This window comes from Primulina eburnea, chromosome 7, assembly GCF_022965805.1.
Source record: "Primulina eburnea isolate SZY01 chromosome 7, ASM2296580v1, whole genome shotgun sequence".
Lineage (NCBI taxonomy): Eukaryota > Viridiplantae > Streptophyta > Magnoliopsida > Lamiales > Gesneriaceae > Primulina > Primulina eburnea.
The window spans coordinates 34,838,485-34,849,679 of NC_133107.1; positions in this window are offsets into that span (position 1 = coordinate 34,838,485).

Consider the following 11,195-nt stretch of genomic DNA (forward strand, 5'->3'; position numbering starts at 1 on the left):
AAATCACCCGTACCTGAAGGAATCATCAAGACAGGTGCACTGGTCAACCTCTTCGTCAATTCTAAGAAGCTAGACTCACAATCTTCAGACCACACAAATGGCGTATTCTTCTGTGTCAATTGGGTAATCGGCTTCGCAATACTGGAGAAATCTTTGATGAATCTTCTATAGTACCCTGCTAGACCCATGAAACTGCGTATCTCTGGCACGGAAGTCGGTCTCGGCCAACTGATCACAACTTCAACTTTACTCGGATCCACAGAAATACCATCTCTAGATATAATATGACCCAAGAAGACAACCTGTCTCAGCAAAAACTGACATTTTGACAGTTCAGCATATAATCTTTCATTTCTCAGTGTTTACAACACAATTCTCAAATGATTGGCATGCTCATTCAAATTCTTAGAGTACCCCAAAATATCATCAATAAAAACAATCACAAACTCATCCAAGTACCTCTGAAAGATGCGGTTCATCAAACTCATAAACACCACTGGAGCATTCGTTAAACCAAAAGTCATGACAACAAACTCATAATGTCCATACCTGGTTCGGAATGCCGTCTTCGGTATATCAACATCTCGAACTCTGAGTTGGTGATATCCCGATCGCAAATCAATCTTGGAATAGATAGAAGATCCCTGCAACTGATCAAATAAGTCGTCGATACGAGGCAAAGGATACTTGTTCTTTATCGTTGCCTTGTTCAGTTGCCTGTAATCTATACAAAATATCACAGAACCGTCTTTCTTTCGCACAAATAGCACTGGAGCGCCCCAAGGAGATACACTGGGTCTGATATATCCCTTGGCTAGAAGATCTTCTAACTGTGCTTTCAGTTCTTTCAGTTCTATCGGTGCCATCCTATACGGAGCTCTCGAAATAGGCACGGTGCCTGGAATCAGATCAATGCTAAAATCTACCTCTCGAGCTGGAGGTAACCCTGGAATCTCGTCAGGAAATACATCTGCAAACTCCCGTACTACTGGCAAATCTGCCAATGGACAGACGAAGCTTGCCTCTCGGGCTGAGCTACTGAAGCTGATGACCCTGCACTCTGAAATCTCTGGGCACCTTTTTGGGGACAAACTCTGGCGAAGTGTCCCGGCTGTCTGCAATAGTTACATCTGCCCATCACTCCCTGGCACTGCTCAGTGGCATGCCTCCCACCACATGAACTGCAATAAACACCACTGTACTCTGAGATCTGACTCTGACCTCTCTGTCGGGATCCACTGGAGCTCGACGAACTGCTCCCTGCTCTTTTAAACTGCTTACCCTTAGCTTTCAAAAACTCTTTCTTGCCACTACTGCTTCCACTATCATATCGAGGAGGAGGTACTGGAAACTGTACAGAGGGCGGTGGCAGTCTCGGACCCTGAACACTATAGGAAGCTCCTCGCTGCCTAATCAAGCCAGTCTCTGCTCCCTTCGCTCGATTCAGCGCCTCAGAAAAAGTGTTAGGTCGCCTCGTGTTCACCAAGGTGAAGATATCCGGATTCAAACCGTTTATGAACTGATCGACAACTGCCTCATCATTCCCTGCTACATGTGGTGCAAATCGAAGCAAGGACGAGAATTTGGCAACAAACTCCTCTATTGTGGGGACCCGGGCTCTAACTCAATTCTATCTGGGATTAAATGGATCTGTGAGAAAATGTGGGTCAAATTTTCGCTTTTCAACATTCATTCAAATGTATATAAACAAGCACAAGTTCTTTATTATTTCTATAACCATACAACATGTCTTGTTCTAATACATCAATTCAAACTAGAGTAAAGTTTAATACAAACCATAACTACAAATATTACAAGTCTAGTAAAAGCCACTAGTCATCTTCTGCGCCCGTGATCACCACGCTATCTCGAACTCATCTCTGTCGTGACCCAGATCCTGCCCCACCTATTGTTATGCACACATAAAGACATAACAACAGCCGGAAACTCCGGTGAGAACAAATCCCAGTATAAAACATGTATACATGCATATGCATAAAAAAATCATAAAGCACAATCTCATGCATGTAACATAAATCATAGGTTTCATTGTCTATAAAACCAATCTGTAAAACATGCAATGCAAATCAACTCATGTCTTGACTCAACTCGACTTTACTCTAGGGATCCCGGGGTGAATAAGACGTCACTGTCTGTTAACTACCCTCCCAATCGGGGTAACTATACGTCTTATTCCTAGACTTCGGTCGTGTCTGTATCGAATGTCTACAATCGGAAGAAGTCTGCTCCTATGCGTCGATACACCGAACGTCTAGTTTTGACAGCTCTGTCAATGACTCTCCTATCTCAATGCTTGAATATAAATCTATAGACAAAGCATGATCATATCAAGAGATTTGAATATAAATCTATAAACAAATCCAAATCATATCAGATATATAAATAATAAATCTAGTATGTGATTTTGTTGGGAAACTCCAATTAAATCTGATTCGAGTCGTGTCTTCCCTATAATCACATGAATTATACCTTTCTTGTCGTAATCTTGTCGTAGTCGAAGTCTCTCTATCAGAGTTGCCAATACAAATCTGAAATGACAATGTATAGATGCACCATATCAAATACAATTCAAAGTAGGTCTTGTACAATTCAATAATCTATCTTGGTGCAATTTCAACGGCATAACGGCGTAGTTCTCGATACCGGTCAATCCAACTCTCAACATATATCAATACATCATAATCTCTGATTCATAATCAATATAATCCATCCATCAACAAGGTATAATCAAATATCATAACCCCTTTCAAACTCTGAAATCTGCATAATCTCATAACCACTTAATCTGAAATTTCATAACAATCGCATATCACATCCCTTCATCGATCCGGTAGCGAATATACGTTCACAATAATCATAAGAACACATATTCATAATTATATCATAATTTCTGTAATGCCCAAGAATTAATCACTGTAATTAACGATGATTGATTTATCATTTCATGTGATTATGACGGGATTAATCGGGACACCGAGAAACGTATTCAGAACGAAAATATGTAATGTGCAGTGTGAGCAGCACCGCACCCGCGGCCTAGGAAGCACCGCACCCGCGGTTGGGCTTCGGGATATATTGCGCATCGATGCAGTAGCAAGACCGCACCCGTGCCAGAAACTGGACCGCACCCGCGGTGTGGGAGCGCACCCGCGGTGCAGCAACGACCGCACCCGCGGTGTTGCGTGTTGCGCGGAAAATGAGCCACTTGCCATGATGCATGCGCGAGTTGTCTAGATATATATATAGACATGCAAGTCGGTTTTCAGAACATAAAATCGAGAAAAGGGTCTGAAGAAGAAAGGAGAAAATCCTTACGCCTTTTGTGAGAAATCCGTCCATCAGATTTTAAATCCGACTTCAGTACCGAGTTCCTATCAACGTAGGCTACGACTGGACGTAAGTTTTGCTACATTTTGACATGTTTTGAAATTAGACTATTGTCAGAATTGAATAGGATTCATATATGATGTTCTTGTCATGTTAGACATCATAGAATCGAAGTCAGATTAAAGAACGGACATTTTATGTAATTGTTATGATTTTTGGAATCAATTTGACTGAGAATTCATATCGGATATGTATTGTTATTGAGATTATGACTGGTATCGATATTGATTATGAGTTCTGGTATTATATCCGTGATGTTTGGACTGACGGGATTATCGAGACAGTATTGTTATGCCGTCGAAACATCAGTTGATTGAAATTGATCAGAGTCGGTATTGATTTAGATTGTATTGATATACCGTATGTCGATTGACATTGATCAGATTGTATTGTGATTTGATATTGATCAGAACAGGTATTGAATTGAGTTGTTTATTGATATTATACCTGTTCGATATTGTTATTACCAGATTGGGAATGGACCGAGATAGAGTCGGGACTTCTTCTTCTTCTGAGCGAGAAGATAAAGGTATAAATTAATGTTGAGTTGGGATTGCACAACTCGAGGGAGGTTTGACTCGAGTTTCCCTAAATCACATACTTTACCTTATTGCATTGATATTTGCATTAAGTTGATTGATGTACTTGTTCTCTTGATATTAGATGACAGGTATTAGACGAGTTATCTTGTGACAGAAGTGCCGGATAGTGGTGGTATCGCCACGGCACATTGCACGATGTCTCAAGATAGGATATTGGCGATAGAGCTACAGTCCTTGACGGTTAGGTCAGGACACTGGATGTTTGGTTATATCGAGTAATGGAATCTATTACGGAATTCGATATAGGAACACCATATTTGGTTATATCGAGTAAAGGGTATTGGAATTCTTCTATTACGGAATTCGATATAGGAATACCAGGGCACTGGTTATATCGAGTAATAGAGATTATGGTTCCATCCTTTACGGAATTCGATATAGGAATACCACATCTGGAAACCGGGATCCCTAGACTAGGATTAAGTCTAGTCTAAAACGTGGAGTCACGAGCTTGAGTGACAGTTATATTGATTGATATTGATGGATGTTGATTATGTTCCTGAATATGGTTCATGTCCTTTTATGTTCCGGATATTGGTACATATTTAGAATAGAAATTATTCTTGATACTGATCATGTTCCAGATGTTGGTCCATGTTTAGAATAGGAGTTATTCTTGAGATTGATTATGTTCCTGATATTGGTACATGTTTAGAATAGAAGTTATTCTTGATATGGAGTATGTGCCTGATGTTGGTACATGTTTAGAATAGGAATTATTCTTGATATTGATTATGTTCCTGAATAGGATACATGTTTAGAACTTGAATTAGTATTGTATTGATTCATGTTCTGATCTGATACATGTTAGAATTATCCGTTATATGCTTTTATATTGTTTATATGATTGCATGTATACATGATTTATACTGAGAATGTAATTCTCACCGGAGTTATCCGGCTGTTGTCTTGTCTGTATGTGTGCATGGCAACAGGTGGGATAGGAGCGGGGTCAAGAAAAGAACGAGGCTGGACTAGATAGCGTGGAGATCCGGGCTTCAGAAGCAACTTAAGATTCAGCACTGATATGTAGTTGAACCTAGTTGGATTATTGTAGATGACATCAGATTTGTATGTTCATGTTTAACATGTAATTTGATTTTAATTACATTATGTTTCCGCTGCGTATTTTAGAAAAAAAAAAATTTTAGACCCTGTTTATTATAATTGTTTCAATTATTCCTAAAGACGATTAAGGAATGAATTAGCGTCCGGGTCCCCACAACAGGTGGTATCAGAGCTGTAGGTCCTTGAACTGTAGGTTCCTTAGCACTGAGATAGAAAAGAGTGAGCGGGGTAGAATGTGTTTTCTTTCCTGCTTTTGATTGTTAGCATGTGATATAGTATTATGTTGATTTACATTGAGTATACTAGCATGCCAGCATGTTTTATTGCGTTTAAATGTACGTTACATGAATATCTGAATTGATTTGGTGATATATCTGATTTGAAAATGAATCAGAACCAATTTTGATCAGAAGGTAAGCTGATCAGAAAGAGATTGAGATTGATTATCTCCTGTGATTACTGACTCCTGTGATCATCAGATATACCTCGTAGAAGAATTTCAGAAAGGGGTAGTACTTCGTCTGATCAGATAGATGTATCAGAAATTCAGATGAAAACTAAATTGAAAGAGTTTCAATTATTTCAGCCGCCGATTCTGAGTGGTATCGAGACGTCTGAAGATTGTGAGAACTGGTTTGATGACATAGAAATACTGTTCGATTTACTTGATTTTATAGATGAACAGAGAGTTAAACTGGTATTCCCTCAGTTACGAGAAGCTGCCAGAAGTTGGTGGATTGCAACCAAAGGAGTACTAGAACTGAGAGGTTCCCGAGGATTTCAGGGAGCTGGATCATCTGGATATGGTGATCAAGGAACAGACCCAGGACACACTTGATGATATAGTGGCAGGTATTGTTCCTTTAGGATTATGATGCATATGTATTGATATATACTAATGCAATCGGTATGATTATCCTTGATTGGGTGGCACTGATATATGCTTTACCTGTTGGTTCTGTATCTACTGTAGTATTGTTTCTTTACCTTTTGGGGAAAGAATTTGATATCGGTGATATTCTGTGAGATATTATATACTGCAGTAAGTTGAGAATAGTATTGAATTAGGACAGATTGTACTTGTATTGTCTGATGATGACTGCCTGATTGATATTGAGATATCGAACAAGTACAGAGCAATTATAGAGTCTTGCCAGGAGATGGTAAGATTCGGACCTGAACTGGCCAAGGAATAAATGATATACGGTAAGGATTCTTGATTTTGAATTCCTTGATATCTGTATTGTTTATGATTCGATGATTATCGAAAGGAATGGAGTAATTCCTTATGTATTCAGTTGATGACTGAAGTTGAGCTTATCAGGGATTGATTTACTAATAGCAGGAAGTTTGCTATAGTCTTTCAGATGAGATTTCAGGTTGTCCTGTATCTGGAAGAGTGATTTCAGCCTTGATTTGATTCCAGGTATTGGTTTCATTTTAGAATTTCTTATAGACTGATACTGATTGAACTGAAAGAATTGAAAAATCAGTTGAAAGAATTATTGTCTAAGAGTTAGAGTTACATTTGAATATATGTTTCTCTGGAAAATACTTCAGTTCCGATTATGCGTTGATGAATCCTGTGTTCAGCAATATTCTGAAGACATTATGCTCGTTTTATCTATGACATTTTGATATATTCGCAGCGTATGATTGAATTGAATATTCTGGGAACTGAGATTGTGAATTGTTCGGATATGAATCTCGATTGTGACAGATTGTATTCAGAGTCTATGATATCTGAAGATAGTATACTGACTGAATTATAGTACTGTTGAGACAGGGATCAGTGACTGAGAATGACATTGATATGGCAGAATGTCAGAGATATCAGAAATTGCGTCTTATGCAGTCAGTAGATCAGTATTGCGTATTGATATTCTGAATCTGATATGATATTATTATCATTTTGAGTCTGAGTTTGATACCGATTGTTATGAACCGTTGAGATTATATACAGTTCAGTCGAGTCAGAACTGATTTTGAAGATTAAAGCAGTTCAGAAGTTTGATCAGACTGTCCAGAACTTGATTTTGGTAGTTAGAACAGTGTGTCAGAGCCGAATACCAGGTAGGTAATATTTTATTTTATATGATTAGCTGATTTGTTTGTGTCAGAAATTCGAATTTGAATGACAGGTATTGTCAAATGCACACAGTAGTTGATTCAGTACTACTCTGGTAACAGGAAATGTGTGATAATTCGAATGGACAGTTTTGATATAAACAGATGAAATCAGTTATTCTGACAGATGAAGACAGAAAGATAGAAACAAAGATATTGATTATCTTGATTATTGATTTCTGAACAGAAATGGGAGTACATTTCTATAGATTGTGTGATGACACTACTGAAAGTTTTTTTTAGATTGTGTGGTGATGTAATTATGATTGAACGATTGTTCAAATCTGCATAGGTTATATTGTACAGGATAACGTACAAATATGACCAGACGACTGAGAGGTATGTCAGAAACGGGAGTCAGATTGTATTAGATGCCAAAGTTGATTTTATCAAACTGTGATATTCGTTTGATTTTGTACTTTTGGCTGAGTGTACAGCATGATTGTTCATCTATGATTTATAGATTGAAGGATAGTCAGAGTGAACTATCCTGATACTAGAGGATATCCAGGAAATGTAGTGCTTGATTTTAGCACTAGTGGACATGATTCATTGTCGCTTGTGAATTATTGTACAATAATAGCTATTAGATGAGTATCGAAATAGCTCTAGTCAAGGTATTGTACAATGAGAACTGCTATTTTCCTTCGTATGGGAATGATATTGCAGTAATGCTTAAGGGCAGATTTGTTAAGATCAGAAATCTGATAAGGAAAAGGAGACTGAATCAGAAGAAATGAGGATAGCTCAGAATGCATAGACTAAATAAACCAACATCGGATGATGACGATTGGTAGTTGAAGCTAAAGATTGTATATATCTTTGCTTGAGATAAACAGGTTTGATAACAGCTGATGGTCCTGATAGGTGATGAGCTGTAGATTGGTTTATACGGATGTTGTATAACCAGTAATGCGAGATTGATTCTGTCAGAAGAACTGGAAAAGAAGTATTATGACATTATACTTCGTGAATTCTTATTCCAGACTGGAATCAGATATTTGAGTTTTGGTTTAAACTCTGTACACATTTCTTCTGATATATCTGAATTGATTGTTGTGAGTTCGAGGGCGAACTCAGATCTAAGAGGGGGAGAAATGTAATGCCCAAGAATTAATCACTGTAATTAACGATGATTGATTTATCATTTCATGTGATTATGACGGGATTAATCGGGACACCGAGAAACGTATTCAGAACGAAAATATGTAATGTGCAGTGTGAGCAGCACCGCACCCGCGGCCTAGGAAGCACCGCACCCGCGGTTGGGCTTCGGGATATATTGCGCATCGATGCAGTAGCAAGACCGCACCCGTGCCAGAAACTGGACCGCACCCGCGGTGTGGGAGCGCACCCGCGGTGCAGCAACGACCGCACCCGCGGTGTTGCGTGTTGCGCGGAAAATGAGCCACTTGCCATGATGCATGCGCGAGTTGTCTAGATATATATATAGACATGCAAGTCGGTTTTCAGAACATAAAATCGAGAAAAGGGTCTGAAGAAGAAAGGAGAAAATCCTTACGCCTTTTGTGAGAAATCCGTCCATCAGATTTTAAATCCGACTTCAGTACCGAGTTCCTATCAACGTAGGCTACGACTGGACGTAAGTTTTGCTACGTTTTGACATGTTTTGAAATTAGACTATTGTCAGAATTGAATAGGATTCATATATGATGTTCTTGTCATGTTAGACATCATAGAATCGAAGTCAGATTAAAGAACGGACTGTTTATGTAATTGTTATGATTTTTGGAATCAATTTGACTGAGAATTCATATCGGATATGTATTGTTATTGAGATTATGACTGGTATCGATATTGATTATGAGTTCTGGTATTATATCCGTGATGTTTGGACTGACGGGATTATCGAGACAGTATTGTTATGCCGTCGAAACATCAGTTGATTGAAATTGATCAGAGTCGGTATTGATTTAGATTGTATTGATATACCGTATGTCGATTGACATTGATCAGATTGTATTGTGATTTGATATTGATCAGAACAGGTATTGAATTGAGTTGTTTATTGATATTATACCTGTTCGATATTGTTATTACCAGATTGGGAATGGACCGAGATAGAGTCGGGACTTCTTCTTCTTCTGAGCGAGAAGATAAAGGTATAAATTAATGTTGAGTTGGGATTGCACAACTCGAGGGAGGTTTGACTCGAGTTTCCCTAAATCACATACTTTACCTTATTGCATTGATATTTGCATTAAGTTGATTGATGTACTTGTTCTCTTGATATTAGATGACAGGTATTAGACGAGTTATCTTGTGACAGAAGTGCCGGATAGTGGTGGTATCGCCACGGCACATTGCACGATGTCTCAAGATAGGATATTGGCGATAGAGCTACAGTCCTTGACGGTTAGGTCAGGACACTGGATGTTTGGTTATATCGAGTAATGGAATCTATTACGGAATTCGATATAGGAACACCATATTTGGTTATATCGAGTAAAGGGTATTGGAATTCTTCTATTACGGAATTCGATATAGGAATACCAGGGCACTGGTTATATCGAGTAATAGAGATTATGGTTCCATCCTTTACGGAATTCGATATAGGAATACCACATCTGGAAACCGGGATCCCTAGACTAGGATTAAGTCTAGTCTAAAACGTGGAGTCACGAGCTTGAGTGACAGTTATATTGATTGATATTGATGGATGTTGATTATGTTCCTGAATATGGTTCATGTCCTTTTATGTTCCGGATATTGGTACATATTTAGAATAGAAATTATTCTTGATACTGATCATGTTCCAGATGTTGGTCCATGTTTAGAATAGGAGTTATTCTTGAGATTGATTATGTTCCTGATATTGGTACATGTTTAGAATAGAAGTTATTCTTGATATGGAGTATGTGCCTGATGTTGGTACATGTTTAGAATAGGAATTATTCTTGATATTGATTATGTTCCTGAATAGGATACATGTTTAGAACTTGAATTAGTATTGTATTGATTCATGTTCTGATCTGATACATGTTAGAATTATCCGTTATATGCTTTTATATTGTTTATATGATTGCATGTATACATGATTTATACTGAGAATGTAATTCTCACCGGAGTTATCCGGCTGTTGTCTTGTCTGTATGTGTGCATGGCAACAGGTGGGATAGGAGCGGGGTCAAGAAAAGAACGAGGCTGGACTAGATAGCGTGGAGATCCGGGCTTCAGAAGCAACTTAAGATTCAGCACTGATATGTAGTTGAACCTAGTTGGATTATTGTAGATGACATCAGATTTGTATGTTCATGTTTAACATGTAATTTGATTTTAATTACATTATGTTTCCGCTGCGTATTTTAGAAAAAAAAAAATTTTAGACCCTGTTTATTATAATTGTTTCAATTATTCCTAAAGACGATTAAGGAATGAATTAGCGTCCGGGTCCCCACAATTTCTCCCAACAAGTAATCTTCAAAACATGTTGAAAATGAATGAAACTTACATCCTTTAATAGCTCTTGATACAAGGAACACAAATCTATTCTTGTATTGAAATTTGGATGGATGTCTCTTGCACAATTTAATTTCTAACTTCAAGAACTTGGAAGCTTTTGTTGAATCCTCTCGGTTCTCTCTCTCTGAAGGTTGAGGAAAATGATGATTCACTCAAAGTTTATATATATATATGCCATGTGTCAACTCAAGAAGGAAGGGTAGATTTCTCGCATGCAGCACCGCGGGTGCGCTCCGTCTAGACCGCGGGTACGCTCAAGCTTCGGCATCCCATCTCATTTCTAAATTCGACGACCGCAGGTGCGGTCATGTTTGCACCGCGGGTGCGGTCTTGCTTCGAATAAAATTCCCTACCCTACTGGACATCGACCGCGAGTGCGGTCCATCTCCTAGCGCGGGTGTGGTGTGGCCTCGAATAAAAACTCTCATTTTCTGTCCATGCACCGCGGGTGCGGTGGCTCCTGGACCGCGGGTGCGGTGTGGTTTCGGCCTCACCTTCACAAATTCA